General features: G+C 43.6%; 1 non-coding gene across 1 annotated transcript; it reads right to left on the minus strand.

Annotated features, from left to right (window-relative positions):
• Positions 1–15,881: 15,881 nt before the first annotated feature.
• On the minus strand, positions 15,882–15,988 carry LOC136524952 (small nucleolar RNA R71). Its single transcript, XR_010776297.1, has one exon. It is a non-coding gene; the product is annotated as a small nucleolar RNA R71 (small nucleolar RNA).
• Between the last annotated feature and the right edge of the window lie 642 nt (positions 15,989–16,630).

The raw sequence follows: 16,630 nt of genomic DNA on the forward strand, positions 1-16,630 counted from the left end.
ATCCAACCACCTATTCCTTCAAAAGTTTCTTGGCAAAACATGTTATGAGTTGCTCAATGGGAAGAAGCCAGACGTCTCCTTCTTTAGGGTGTTTGGTTGCAAATGCTACATCTATAAGAAGTGGCAACACCTAGGGAAGTTTTAAAGGCATTGTGATATTGGTTTTCTTGTTGGTTACTCATTAAAGTCCAAAGTATATAGAGTATTTAATCATGCCACCGACTTGGTTGAAGAAACATATAATGTGGAATTTGATGAATCTAATAGCTCCCAAGGAGCACATGAGAATCTTGATGATGTAGGTGATGAACCATTGAGGGAGGCCATGAAAAATATTCTGGTTGGAGACATCAAGCCTAATGATGATGAAGATGATGTACAAGTGATCAATCCACCTTCTTCATCAAGTGTGCCACAAGATGGTGAAAAAGATGGAAGAGTAGAAAATGAAGACACTCATGTCTCCCATGAGCAAATGGTGGTACAAGCACAAGATGTTGATGCTCCACAACCTCCCCCTCAAGTGGTTGATAGAAGAAATTCACCTCTACTTCAAGCTCATCCACAAGATCTCATCATATGGAGTCCATCAAAGGGAGTAATGACTTGCTCACAAAAACTTGCTTCATTTATTGAACATCACTCTTTTGTCTCTTGCTTTGAGCCTACTAACATAGAAGAAGCTCTTCAAGATCCGGATTGGATCAATGCCATGCATGAAGAGTTGAACAACTTCACCCGCAATGAAGTTTGGACTCTTGAAGAGCGACCAAAAGGTACAAGAGTCATTAAAACAAAGTGGGTGTTCCGCAACAAGCAAGATGATCAAGGCATTGTTGTGAGGAACAAGGCAAGACTAGTTGCAAAGGGGTTCTCTCAAGTTGAAGGTTTGGATTTTGGAGAGACCTTTGCACCAGTTGTAAGACTAGAAGCCATTCGTATCCTCCTTGCATATGCATCACATCATGAAATGAAATTATATCAAATGGATGTGAAAAGTATATTTTTAAATGGCTTTATTAATGAACTAGTCTATGTTGATCAACCTCCCGGGTTTGAAGACCCTAGATATCCTAATCATGTTTATAGGTTGTCCAAGGCGTTATATGGGCTTAAGCAAGCCCCAAGAGCTTGGTATGAGGGCCTTCGGGGCTTCCTCATTGAGAAGGGTTTCACCATTGAAAAGGTCGACACCACACTATCCACCAAGAAGCTTGATAGACATATCTTCATTTGCCAAGTGTATGTTGATGATATCATCTTTGGATCATCAAATGAAGATTCTTGCAAAGAGTTTGGTGAATTGATGTCGAAGGAGTTTGAGATGTCAATAATTGGAGAGCTTACATTCTTTCTTGGTTTTCAAGTCAAGCAAATGAGAGAAGGGATTTTCATCTCTCAAGAGAAATATACAAATGATCTTCTCAAGAGATTCAAGATGGATGAATATAAGCCAATCAAGACACCAATGCCAACTAATGGACATCTCGACCTAGATGAGGGAGGTAACACGGTTGATCAAACTCTCTACCGCTCTATGATTGGTAGCTTGTTATATTTAACCGCATCTAGGCCCGACATCATGTTTAGTGTGTGTATCTGTGCTAGATTTCAAGCTAATCCTAAGGAAACTCATTTGATTGCCGTTAAAAGAATCCTTAGGTATCTTAAGCACACACCAAGCATTGGCCTTTGGTATCCCAATGGAGCTATATTTGAATTAGATGGCTATTCTGATTCGGATTATGCTGGTTGCAAAGTTGATAGAAAAAGCACATCCGGAGGGTGCCATTTGCTTGGTAGATCACTTGTGTCTTGGTCCTCCAAGAAACAAAATAGTATGGCTTTGTCCACCGCTAAAGCGGAATACATTGCCGCGGGTGCTTGTTGTGCATAAATACTTTATATAAAACAAACTTTGCTAGATTATGGTGTAGTTCTAGAAAAGGTACCTCTTTTGTGCGACAATAAAAGTGTGGTAAAACTTGCAAATAATCCGGTTCAACACTCTCGCACCAAGCACATAGATATCTGCCATCACTTTCTTAGAGATCATGTTGCAAAGAATGATATTTTATTAGAAGGTGTAAGGACTGATGATCAATTGGCGGATATCTTCACTAAACCACTAGATGAGGCGACTTTTTGTCGATTGCGGAATGAGCTCAATGTGCTTGATTTTAGTAACTTCATTAAAAAATGAGCTTGTGTTGTCCCTTGCATTGCATTGTAATATACAACATGTTTAATCTTTGGTAATGCATATAGGGCTTGTCTAACATGGTTAAGATAACCACCGCAAAGCATGTGAAGAAGCTTAACCTTGGATCAAACTTGACAAGCAACTAGATTTACTTTCAAGTATTGCATTGCATATGCATGAATGTTGCTTTATTGTTTATCTTCAATTGCCCTCTTATTGCCTATTTTCTTAAAAGGAATTATAGCCTAAGGCAAAATATTTTGAAAATTTTGAGGGTTTGAGAGAGGTCACTCACATCAGTCCCAATTGGTGTTTATTTGGATCTTATTCAAGTTGGGACTTGATTGGGAACAGGCAGCACGAAGGACTTTAAAGATTTGTTGGAAAAGGAGTGACCGGACACTGCACCTGACTCTGAAGTCCAGCATCCGGTCAGTGCACAGGAAGTGAACCTGCTGTGATGGAGTGACCAGACTCTGCTGTTTAGCATCCGGTCAGATGACGTTCCTACGTTCGGTCGAGCGAAGACAATGAAGACAGGTTGGACCAGACTCTAGCTGTGTCCGGTCAGGTGTGATTGGACACGTCCGGTCACGATTCCAGTGGTTTTGGACCTCTCTGAAATCGACCGGACGCTCGGTGGCAGCGTCCGGTCGCTGCCACCAGAGCGTTCGGTCAATAGGAAACATGCGGTTTTAGGACTTCTTCTCCATTTCCTTCTCTATCACGCTGGGAGCCACCATATAATCATACGCGCCATGACCTCTCCTGCATCCAGCACCGCACCAACATTGCTGCTGTGCCCTAGTTGCTGAGCAAAGCTTCCCACGTACCTTCGCAGCAGCCGTGTCTTCTCCAGCACCATTTCCCGCGCCCATGCCTAAGCCTCAGCTCCGCTTGTGCCAGCACCGCTCCCGCAATAGCGCCTCCGCATCATCACCGTGCTCGCCCATGCTATGCCCTAGCCACCTCCCGCACAGCCATCCTAGCACCACCGCATCTCACCGGAGTCCACGCTTCCAAGCCCTAGCTCTACCGTGTCCACATCTCCGCAACACGCACCCCTGCTCCAGAGCCTACATTGCCAGCTTCACCATTGCAGCATCCACATTGCATTGATTGGCCGTCTCTGGAACCCTAACCCTAGGATTCCCGATGGTTCTTCGTGGGTCGTTCCTCTGCTTTTCGAATCACCAGTTCATCAGGTAGCAAGCCCTCGTTTCCAATTTCGTATCTATTGCTTGCTTCTTAGAGTTTTGTATCTCTAGATATGTTGTAATTATTTATAAACTGATCTATTCTAACATACAGCGAGTCGGTGTTTCTGAGGTCTTAGTGGCAGTTGATAGTCAACTCGAGGCCAAGCTCGTGAGTATAGATCAAGACCAAGCCTCTGAAGTGACAGTTGACAGTTGATCTTTGTCAGCGGTAGTTGTTCTTTTCAGCTTCATCAGATGGCTTGTGTCAAGAATGTTGGAGGAGGTCCCGGTGATGAGGATCCAAGGCCCCCACCTCACAAGCCTGCAAATACAAAAGGCAAGGCGATGAAGAAGCTAGCAACAAGGAAGCATAAGTACCTTGATGTAGATACAGCGAGAGCAGCCGTAGTTGCAAAGGCCGCGGAGCGCGCAGAGAGAGGAGGTACTCGAAGTGGTGTTGTTATTATAGATCAGCTTTCTCCATCTACGAGGGCTGCACTTGAGTAGGTTGAGCGCTGTCATGGTGGTCCAGCTGGGACTATCATGGTTGGAGGATGGCATGTGTCTATTGATGAGAGTCAGCCTCAAGAGGAGTCACAGCAGCAGCCACAGTCACCAAAGCAGACTCAGGAGGGAGAGCAGGCTGAGGAGACAGAGCAGGCACCTCAGCCACAGCTTTGCCACTCTGGTCATACCCGTGCTCTAGTCACACCAAGGTTAGAGACATAGTGGAGGGGTTCTCGTCCACCGCCTAGACCACAAGGTCCGCCTCTAGTGACTCACTTGGATTTGAGGACTGCCATGGCCAAGCAGGTGTAGCAGCTCAGATTTGTGGACTTTGAGCAGTGGTTCCCACCAAGGAGAGATGACTGAGCTCAGAGGGTTTCTACACACCACTGCAAGAAGATTTTTATAATACATATCTTAACAGTGGGGCTGTATTCAGATCTCAGAGGGTGTGCAACATTGAGTCCTTTGTAGCAGCAGCTAGAGAGCATATTCGCCCTTACCTATCTTACCTGCCAGGGCTGACAAATTTACTTGGACAGATAGGCTTATATGTTACATCTTGGGTCCATTAGTTCTATGCTATACTTTGGATTGACCCGTAGCACAGATTTATACACTTTGCACTCAGAGGCAGAGATTACAGGCTAATGAGCTCTAGGGTCAGAGAGATACTCAGGCTTCAGGAGCAGCCTATTCGACTTTATGAGGTTTGCTATGGACAGACAGTGCCTCATAGATGCCCTTATGGCGGTATGGTGCCCCCTACAGATCTAGTCCACCATTGCTTCATAGAGCCTTTCAGCGAAGGGTCGAGCAGGACACCCAATGATCTCACTCCTACTGCTAGAGTGCTTGATGCTATTATGAGGAGGACCCTACTTCTAAGGATGGGGTATTGCGAGGGCTTGACACGCATACAACTATGGCTACTAAGCTCTCTGATGCAGCAGACTGTGTTTGACATTTGGGATCTCCTTCTATCAGAGATGGAGGATACTATTGCAGAGGGGTTCAGGGGTCACAGGCAGCTGCCATATGCTCACTGGATTACATTCTTGATCCATAGGGTAGTTACTGTGAGGCCATCTAAGATGCTGGCAGAGTATATTGGTGTCTACTATAGAGTTCCCTACATACAACATGACTCAGATGATCTGCCATAGTGCAGTGAGGACTCCTAGCTAGTCGTGCCGTCGTCCATAGGTGCCAGAGACTACAGCCCAGTAGGATGACACCATCAGGGGCATAGCAGCTATAGAGGAGGAGCAGTTAGATGCTCAGCAGGAGGGGATGGTCGAGAGCGACCCCAGTGACAGCTCAGATGATGAATACCTCAATATCCCTCAGATGCTTCCATGACGACATGACCATGAGGCCAGTAGCTCTAGTTCAACTCCACTTGTATCGTAGACAGACCCCGCTCTACTTGCCATACTTGAGCGAATGAGGCAGGATCTGGCTTGCTAGGTTCAGGAGACCGCTGCTACATTTGCACAGTTTTAGACTCGGTAGGATGAGTTTCAGTGACAACAGCAGGCGATCTAGCAGCAGCAGCAGTAGGCCAAGCATCAGCAGTAGCTTCTCATGCAGCAACAGCTACTTGGGTTTATGCAGCATGTTGTGATAGCTATTGGGGCTCCACCGCCACAACCTTCACCCCAGCTTGGTCAGCCTGCCCCCACTTCTATGACTCTAGCTTTACAGCCCAATGGGCTTTAGAGTCAGGGACCGCCAGCACCATAGTTCCTTCACCTACAGAGTAGGTGTCCCAGTGGTTTGCTTCGCTAGTGCCAGCCCCGCAGTTCACTCCTCTTCATACGGGCTTTACTCCGCCTCAGAGTTCGTCAGTGCTCACCCTAGTTTCTAGGAGTCTTGGTGCTTCATTTAGTGAGTTGACAGGGCAGCCTACTCCACCAGAGCTACATGTCCCACATCCTTCCACAGTTGCACCTATTACTAGGACTATAGAGATGCTCCCTTTGTCAATTGCATCATCAGAGCAGGCAACGCTAGTTATAGATCCAACCCAGACCGCTTCAGCATTGCTTCCAGCCACAGAGGGTCAGACTGCTCAGAGCTTAGGATCAGATGATGATGGTACATAGTTCTAGCTCGCTCCTCGCACCTCAGCGCCCGACTCGTCCGCTGCAGCCCTGCTGATCGACCCTTAGGTTTTGATGTTTGACGCCAAAGGGGGAGAGGGATCGAGTATGTTAGACTTAGGGGGAGCGACTTAGGGGGAGCTTAGTTTATCTATTATATTTGGTTTTTATGTGTGATACACTATTATGCATTTGTGTGTTTACTTTTATGCATCAAACTATATTTATGTGATAGTGATATCTACGTGATCATGATATTTGACATGCGTGCTCTCTACTTTGAATCTTTTATACGTCATATCACTTGAGTTATGCTTATTTGCTTTGCTTCCATGTTTTACTCCAATGCAAATGAGCTTTATTACTTGTACTCATGCTTATTTCATACCTTTGGAGTACATTATGTTGGCTTGGGTCATATAAGCTTGCCTAACAATTTTGTTCTTATTGTCAAAAGCTTATATGATCCAAGCATGTTAAAAACCTCATCTCTTTCAAATACTCGAGGTGGTATTGTCATCAATCACCAAAAAGGGGGAGATTGAAAGGATCTAGGCCCCTAGTTGGGTTTTGGTGATTAATGATAATACATGATTACTGTGACTAACATATGTTTTGCAGAGGCAATTAAGTTAGGTCACAGTAATGGAGATCGATTGAGCTATCATGGTGGTCATGCCCCTACGATGGAAATCATTTTGGTTTTCAAAGGATGGACGACAAGGTTAAGGATGGACTAGTTCTAAGTGTCGTTTGGTGTTGAGGAGACACTTAGAGTAGTTTATGACTTTGTTTTTCCTTTGGCCATACTATTAAGGGGGGTATGGATGGGTAGCTTGACCTAGGTGAGTCTAGTGAGTTAGGTGTGGTGCACACTTGCTAAATCTAGCACTAGGTAGCTCCTAAAAAGCCCTTAGATCCATTGGAGCAAACTTCATTCATGTATGATCGAGAGTTGGAAGTGAATGGAGGGTCAAATGCTGACCGGACGCTGGTTCCGGAGTGACCGGACGCTGGCACAGAGTCCGTTCAGTTCATTTGGTCAAGGTGAAATCGTCTAGTGCGATCGGAAGCTGTGAGGTGAAGTGATCGGACGCTAGGTCCTAGCATCCGGTCGACTCTAGTAAGGTTCCAGAGAGGGAAAATTGTGACTGGACATGTCCGGTCAGTGCTGGCCGGACGCTGTCCAACGTCCGGTCACAACTTAAACACTAGAGCGTTCGATCAACATGACCGGAGCGTCCGGTCATCCCGCAGAGGCACATAACTGTTTGTTTTTCAACCAAGGTTTTAAATACTTCCTCCATTTGTGTGAGGAGGTACTTTTGCTCATTCCAACAGCTGAGAAACACTTTTGAAAGTGCCAAAAAGAGCAAGGTCCTAGTGAGGTGATTGAGATTTGAGAATCCCAAAGAGAGCCCTCATTAGTGAAAGCAAGAGTAGCAAAGTGTGCATCCACCCTTCTCATTAGGCTTGTCGTTGTCAAGTAAGAGTTCATGCTTGTTACTCTTGGTGATCGCCATCACCTAGATGGCTTGGTGGTGATTGGGAGCTTGGTGATCATCCGATGGAGCTTGTGGATGACCCAACTCAAGTTGTGCAAGGTTGTGGGTGATTCACCACGACGGAGTGTTAAAGAATCAACCCATGGAGAGCACAAGATCCTTGCGCGGATCAATGGGGAGCTACACCCTTGCGTGGGTGCTCCAATGAGAACTAGTGGAGAGTGGGGACTCTCCGATACCTCGGCAAAATATCACCGCATTCCTCCTTCTCTCTTTACCTTGAGCATTTACTTTGAGCAATTCAATTCTTATCATTTACATTCATATAATTGCCATGCTAGAGTAGGATTAGAACATAGGTTGTAAACTTTTGTGTGGTAGATCAATAGAAACATTTTCTAGGCACAAGGGGTTAATTGGGCTAACCGTAGGACTTAATTATTGCAAATAAATTTCGAATTAGACCAATTCACCCCCCTCTTGGGCATCTTGATCCTTTCACCTTTGCCTTGATCTTCTCGGTTTTTGTTTTTCTCTTTCTTCTTTTCCATGTTGAGCATGATCATCATCATTTCATGTCCACCTCCATAACCATGGACCTTGATGACGGTAGTTAACAACTATTATAAACCATCAATAAAACATGCATAAGGGCACAATTGAGATCACCAACAAAGGTCTAGGGGTTTAAACTAATAAATTCCACGAGTTTTGGTGAATCTATGTTTCTAGCAGGGTTTAATAAAAAAACCGCCAAGTAGGACCTAATCATCAAAGGAAAATACAGAGTTCCACTATGGTATCTACGTGGGAAGACTCTAGAACACTCTAGAAGCTATGTCACCGAAGCAGAGAGCAAGGGGATGACATGTGGGGCCACCTGGCCCCACTATCAGGCTGCTCGGCCCCCCATGGCAAACCTATCAGCCAGCTTCATATGTTGGTCTCCCACCACCTTTAAGGATGCATCTAGGCCGTTGCTTAAGTCAGTTTGATCCAAGGGCTCACGTTGGACCCTTAAGGCTATATAATCTAGCCCCTGCCTCTCCCCCTAGGCATAACCCTAGTCATCAAGTCATTTGAGAAGACAGAAACCCTAATCATCCTTAGAGCTCTAGCAGATTCTAAGGCATAGCTAGTTAGGCTAGGTCTAGAGGGAGGCAAGCAGTCTTCACTTGGATTCCCGTTCGTGTCAAGAGCGTGGTTCGGTATAATCTTTGTACCCCCTCTTTTTTGTATCTCCATTATTTTTATATGCTTGCTACAATTGTTATGACAATATTAGTATTCATCTTATTCATGTTCTTCATTATAATGTTCATTGTCTACTTTGATTATATGCTTAGTATAGTTGGATTATCATCGTGTGCATGCATAAGTTCGTATAGCGCTCACCCTAAGGTACCATGGGTGGGTCATCGACATTGTGTAAGCATGGTGATTATACATTATTTACCTATGAATACACCCTATATTCTGGGTCATGTGGTAGATCGCGGACGTGACACTCTCATTGAATCCTTTGTAGTCCACTTCGTAATGTAGGTAGCACGTAGGATCTGATTACGAAGGGGGACAAGCTCTGTTCTTATTCTCCCTTAGTAATATCCCTTATGTGTAGATATGAAGATGATCTTAGCCATGATTACTAGGTGTAATTGCACTAATCAATGTATGCTTTGACTTATAATTAAGGATGACTTAGGAATTATTTCTCTAATATTCTATTTGACCATGCTATTGCCATAGAAAGGAGTACTTTGAGTAATTTATCATTATCATTGATCAATACTTATTATATATATCTTATCCTATGACTTACCCCTATTTTGAGTAGAATATTGGTTATGGTTTACTTCTCCATCAATAGTATAAGTTATCAATACATGTCAATGCTAGACCTTCCCTATGGTAAAAATATAAATAATGATACCTAGAATACTCTCAGGTGAAGTGCTACAATGGTATAATTATCTGTGCACTTGTAAATCCTTTTTCATTCATATCTATATATTCCTCCTAGTCACATAAGTTAGTAAAGAACTATTTAGTATTATTCTAGTAGTAATGCTAGGTAGTACCAACAGGTATCTCTAGCAACATCACTAGGGATGACAACCTAGTAAAGTAATGTTAGGAGATATAGGTTTATAATAGGTGGCTATTAAAACAAGTGACAAGTTAATAAATACCAACAAGCATTTCTGGCGCCGTTGCCGGGGAAGGTAGCTAGACAAAGGAAGTATTGATAAACTTATACTTATTGATGTGATCGAAATAATCATTGACCTCTGCTCAAACAGGCTTACCCTTGTGTTGACATTTCTTAGCATCACTTTTAACTAAGTTGTCATCCCTAGCATGATGCCAAAAATGTATTGTTGGTAATTATGAGAACACTTGTAAACTATATATATAGGGTATCCGCAAGCGCACAGATAATTTACCATTGTAGTATTTCACCCAGGAGTATACCGAGTATCGTTATTTATATTTTATCCACATGGAGGAGCTATGGGGTTGTGTTTGCATAGGGATAATGACAAATAGGTATACTTATGATAAAACCACTCTAATGCTATGGCAGGGGTAAGTCAAGTGATAAATAAATGATAAGTATAAGGTAATAATAGTGTTCCAGAGATAGAAATAGATACTCATAAAATGTAGTAAGGCTAAGCATGAGATTTGTTAAGAGCAAAAGATTCCTAAGTCATTACTTATCTGCTAAGTCTTTTGTACACCCAAGTATATACACTCTCATCTATAGTATAACTAACTTTAGATCTATACATAAGGAACATTACTAAAGAAGATTAAGAACAGAGCTTGTCTTCCTTCGCAATCACATTCTACGTGCTCTACAAATGGGGAGTGGACTACAAAGGACTCAACGGGAGTGTCACATCCGCAATCTACTACATGGCCCAGAGGGCAGAATGCATCCGTAGGCAAACAATATCTAAGCACCATGCTTACATAATGTCGACCACTTAACTCACTCGAGTACTGAGCTAAGAGCTTTGCGAACATATGCATATATTCAGCATCAATCATAACTCTACCAAGCATATTACTAGAGCAAACTAGGAACATAATAAATAGCAATATAATATTAAAGTAGCACAAAGTTATAAATAAAGATATATAATGGCTATACCAGTCTCCAAATGGCAGATCCGGAATCCTGAGCAATAGCCCACACTCTACTTGAACCTTGCTAGCTAGCCTATTGTAACACCCTTGGTGTTACGCCCTAAACAAACCACTAAATCATGTCATGAGCATCATGTTTATGTAATAATGCATGTGATAGAAGGTGTTGATAAATTTCTTGTAGCCTAAAATGACCAATAAAAATATTAAATGGAAATTTATTCAATAACTCATGTTATGTCAAGTAGGGCGGAAAACCAATTTTTATTGAGCAAAAATACTATAAAACATGTGTGTGATACTTAAATAAAGTTTGGAATATGAACTTTGTAGATGACAATAAAATACTTGTTGTGGAAAAATAGCATAGCTAGCTAACATTTCTAATAGCCTAAAAATGGAACTTGAAATCAAATTCAGCCCAAGGACTTAGAAGAATTTAAGTATATATATACAACAAGACAATGCCATGTTTGGTGATTTATTTTGTGAAATCAAGTTAGGAGGTGGTGTCGTGTTTTAGCTCAGGTTGGTAGCCTCATATGCCATCTTGAGCATGGTAAAGCTGGTTTAGGTCTAGAAGCAACCATTTAGTTGTTATAGGCGCTTTAAAATGAGTGCATGGCACATTCTCGGGATGGCTTGCTGGGTGGATACGGTCACCAAGCTTGGGCGCTCGGCATCGCCGCACTGGTCGCACATGCGTGTGCTGCCGTGCATGGCTGTGGCCCGGCCGCTGCTGCTGTCGCCTGCCCTGCCCCACGCCACGACGAAGCCACTACCGGTGCCATCACCACGTCATCACGTCCGTGCACTGCTGCCCTACCTTGCATTGCCGCTATCGACGCCACCACGATGCTATGCTGCGCTGGTACCGCTCACTCTGCAACCATGTGCACGTGGGCTGTCTCGGCAATGCTCGTGCCATCACCTTGCCTTAATGGCGCTGTGGCCACGTAGGCCATGCCCTACTTGCCTCCCCATGCGTGCACATGTTCAGGTCACATGTCGCATAGCGAGTGCATAGACACGGTTGTGAGTCCAGCCAACCGCTAGCTGCTAAGGTGAGGACGGCCAAAGCTTAGACCTGTCTTCTCTCCCTGTACTGCCGTTGTTGAGCCACGCCATCAATTTGGCCATCGAGTGATCACCTCCATTCAATGTAGCACGTCCATGGCTTCACCATCAAGTTCTCTCACTACTCGACCCCACCCAACCTTGAACCATGCAAGGCCAAGCTCTAATTTTGAGCTTTTCCATCCGCCATGCCGATAAGGCTGCGTTCGGTCACGGACGAGGGCAGTCCTCCTACCGCCCACCCTGAACCAATTCACCTGCACCACTAGCTTTGCCTTGGCTCCCTCTTCACTCTACATGCCTTAGCCGAACTGCTACCACCTTCCCGTCGTCGCTGACGTGACCGTGCCGCCATGTTGTGCCGCCGCATGGCTCAGCCACATGTGGCCAGCCCTTCTCCATCACCCTCTTCTCCAACCATCACCTCTTCTAGGTCCACGATAGTCTACTAATGCTCACTTTCTAGCCGGTTAGGTCCTTAGTTGCCCTGGTTTATCGGAGCAGGTGTGCCACCATCACGGATGGCCGCGCATCGCTGTAGCTCACTACAACGTGTTCTGCCGCCCCATGTTGCTGCTTGGTGTTGGCGGTTGGACCATAGTTGAAGGTCAGCCTAACTTATGAGCCAGCGCGAGCCTCTTGTAACCGGTGCGGTCGCGCCGTGTCACCTCCCGCCGTGCCGCCGTGCGCTGAGTCGCTGGGGGTGCATGTAGGTGAATTAGTGAAAGGTCAGAGGGTTAAGTGAGAAGGCCTATGAAAGGGAAAAATAGTGTTAGTACTTAGTTGTGATTTGAAAGAAGTTCGAGGCCTCTTTTGCATAAACGCCAGCGCGCACGGGATTCCCCCGCTGCGGGCCATCTCGTGTTGCAGGTTGGTCTCGCGTGGGCCGTGGAAGTGGGCCACTATGCGCGCGTGCACCGCGTTGCGCGGGGCGCTTATGTGGGCCGAGCGGGAGATTTCATTTTCTTTTCTAAGGAATTAGAATTAGTTTTCTAATTTAATTTTTGGGCTAATCCCTGGTAAATCATATAAAATCATGTAGGTATCTAAAAATTGTGAAACAAATTTTGTTAAGTTCCTAAAATTGTGCTCTATCTGTTAGTGTATTTAGTTCATGTTTATATGTGTTGACACTAAGAGCTATTAGATAGTATAAGAATGCTTAATATTATTAAGTTGACTATTGTAGGAATTTTTATGGTGAATTGGTGATAGTTTTGATCCTGAAATTTTTACAGCAGTTTTATTGTATTATTATGTGTTCACTATAATTTTTGTAGCCTTAGAATAGACTAAGCATTATGGTAGTTAGATGCTCTCTGTTTCAATATACATTAAATCACTAGTAGAATTAAAGATATATCCTTAATTTGCCAAGTTAAGGGTTTGTTAGCTGAACATAACACTTTGCTTGATGAAAATGATAGTTAGCTTAGTATCTTAGTCATTAGAGCTAGCTTAGTAGTTTAGTATGTGTATTCTTATTTTAAGAGTTGCTTTTGTCTAAATGCTAAGTGTTACATCATCATCGCATGCATGTAGAGAACGAGTTGGTGGAGATAGTGACCATAGACGATCACGAGTTCGAGGAGATCATCGAGGAATACGAGGAGGAGATCCTCGTGAGGGAGGAGGTCCTAGAGCCACTGATGACTGACTCAGCTGACACCACGCTTGCCCAAGGCAAGCCCCGGTGCATAACCCTTATTTTTTATAATCAATGTATATATATATGTTATATATATATATGTTATGTGCATTTATGTTACATGAATCTTATGAAACCACCTGCATAGATATAATTGCCCTATGAGTCCTACTAGTATAGGTTCAAGTAGCTGCTATGCTTAGGTTTTTGATAGCGTGAGTAACCTGCCGTTACTCACAATAGGTGATTATTATAATTACTCTCATGATAAAATGATGAAAGGAAAAATAGAGACCGGGCAGGGATATGGTATGGGTATTGGTGGGTGTAACGAGTTGTGTCCCACAGCCACATGGCTTAGTTTGGTTACACTATTTTCTCTATCCGTATTGATTGAGGACCATCTGTTGATGTGGATGGTAGTCAGGTCACAGACTTATTATCCTTAGCACATACTTGCTTATGGGAGCGGGAAGGCTCATTACGCTCTTGTCCTAGGTTCTGGCTCTTTTCGGACCGACTGATTGGAGGCGAGGAAAGGTGGAGGTCTAAGCACCATATTGAGACCGGGTCTCAAGTGTAGGGGCTTGGAGTCCAAGTTTAGACAGGGACCTGGACCTCTCGACAGGAGTGAAATGGGTTGGTCTTGTTTGTGTCTGGGGTACAAATGGGGCATGTATTTTGGGGTACCCAGCTAGTATACATTGGTTCGTGAATCATGATTTCTGTAAGACGGTACAACTTGGCTATGGTCTAGCACTGTAGTAAGAATTCGAATATGAAATATGGTAAATTGGTTCTGATTGCTCAACCCTTGCTTGAAAGTAGAATATGTGCTTACCTATAATGGTTAGCTAATGAAGTAATCATGACTGCTAATTAAACTTGATCTTAAGGATGCACTTCTAGTAATGTTTTTCGCAAACAAAAAGAAAACAGCAAACCCATATTGCATATCATACTCCTTGGAGTCGGGAAACTATTCCCACTAGTCAGTTAAGTCTTACGAGTACATTGTGTACTCAGGGTTTATTTTACTCTATTGCAGGTGTATCTTGAGGAGTAGCTCTTGTGGAGGATTCTTCTGTTGACACAGACGGATCATAGTATTGTTTCCGCTAGATGTTTATTTTAAATTCTACTATTTAATTATCACACTCTAAACTCTGGTATTGTAATAAATAATTTCCAAGAACTATTGTTGTATGAAATGGACTAAGTATTGTAAGCTCATACTCATTATTGGATTCTGGAGGTAAAACATGGATTGATTCGAGTTCTCCCGTAGGGTGTGCTTGATAGAACTGTCCGATGTAGCTAAGTTTTGGGGTGTTTAGTATCTAGTGGAAGACGAGCGCCTCTGAAAGCGTGTTATTTTGGGCGGTTCTACCACACCTATACTAGAAACTTGAAGAATTAGAGCTCTATTCTCTTCTCTCTAGAAACCCTAATTTTTGGTCTGATCTTGACTTATGGCAGCGTGCCCTAGAGGGGGGAGGGGCTGGTTATATAGGCCAGAGTGTCCAACGTGAGCCCTTGGATCAAACCAACTTAAAAGACAGCGTAGATGCATCCTAGGAGGCGGTGGGAAACCAACATATGAAGGAGGCTGACATGTGGGTCCCCCAAGGGCTGGGCGGCCTCTAGGTGGGGCTAGCCAGCCCCACCTAGCAGTGGCTTGGCCCCCACTTCAGTGTGGAGTCCTCTCGAGTCTTCTGGAACCTTCTGGAGTCGATTTTGCTGTGGATAAGCGTGATTTTATTTGACAATTAGGTCCTCCTTGATGGTTTTCTGGATAAGCCCTGCTAAAAATATAGATTCACCAAAACTTGTGGAAATTGTCAGTTTAAACCTCTAAGTCTATGTTGATGATCCTATTTATGCATTTATTCAAGTTAAGTTGACTATTTATGTTGGATGGTAACTACCGTCAACACCTTGTTTTGTCTACTTGTGTATCTTATGCAGGGTAATGTATGACCGGTTTTGATCTTCTGACAAACTACATTGACAATCCAGAAGCACTACTTAAGAGAACTAAGGCTAAACTTAAGAAAGTTTCAACTTTAGAGTCAAAAGACAACCAAATAAGATGAAGCTTAACACCAGAATTTGAAGCTATGGCTGATAGGACTCTCCGTGAATTTTCTGCTCCAACCACTGCCAACATCTGTACTGGACCTAATGTGTTGGAGACAATGGATTCGAGCTCAAGCCGGCTCTCATCAATATGGTGCAAGAGAGCCATTTTTTGGAAAGGCACATGAAGATGTGAGTGCACATCTCCAACACTTTCTGGAAATATGCAGCACTTTCACCATCAAGGGAGTAACTAAGGACGCCATAGTACTTTGCCTATTCCCATTTTCACTTTTGGGGAAGGCGAAGCAGTGGTTCTACACCAACAAAGATAGAAATACTACATGGTATAACTGCTCCACTGCCTTCCTAGCAAAGTTCTTTCCCACAGGCAAGACCAATGTTCTGCGTGGGAGAATTTTAAATTTTCAACAGCAACATGATGAATCTATCCCTATGGCATGGGAACGCTTTCAAGACTATATATTATAATGTCCTCATCATGGGATGAAGAATTGACTACTCATGCAGATGTTCTACCATGGGTTGACCAACAGTACCCGTGAGACCTTAGATGCTGCTGTAGGAGGCGCATTCTTGTCACTTACACTTCCAGCTGCGACCACTCTTGTGGAGAAGATGGCCTCCAACCAAGGCTGGAATGAAGAATGTGTTTAGACCCGCAAGGGAGGTGGAGGTATGCATCAACTCAAGAGGGTAGATATGCTATCTGCCAAGATGGACCTACTAATGAAGAAGCTCGAAGACCGAGCTAATGAAAAGCAAGAAGTCATGCACATTCATGATTCCCGCATGACATGTGAAGTATGTGGAAACACTAGGCATTCAGGAAATAGCTGTCTTAAAACCCAAGAGGATGTGAACTCTGTCCACAACAACTACTATCGTCCTCAATAGAAACAAGGATGTAACCAACAACAGAGGCCAAACTACCAAGGTAACCCTCAAGGTAATAATTATAATAACTTCAATCAACCACCCTTGAGAGAATTAATTACTGGCCAATCTAGACTTATGGAAGGATTATCTAAGAAGGTAGCTACCAATGATAAAATATTAGAAAACATAAATAATAGAATGGATAGCTTTGCTTCTGCCATTAAGAACCAGCATAGCTTTAATAAAATGAT

This window comes from Miscanthus floridulus, chromosome 18 (genome assembly GCF_019320115.1).
Source record: "Miscanthus floridulus cultivar M001 chromosome 18, ASM1932011v1, whole genome shotgun sequence".
In the NCBI taxonomy this organism is placed as follows: Eukaryota; Viridiplantae; Streptophyta; class Magnoliopsida; order Poales; family Poaceae; genus Miscanthus; species Miscanthus floridulus.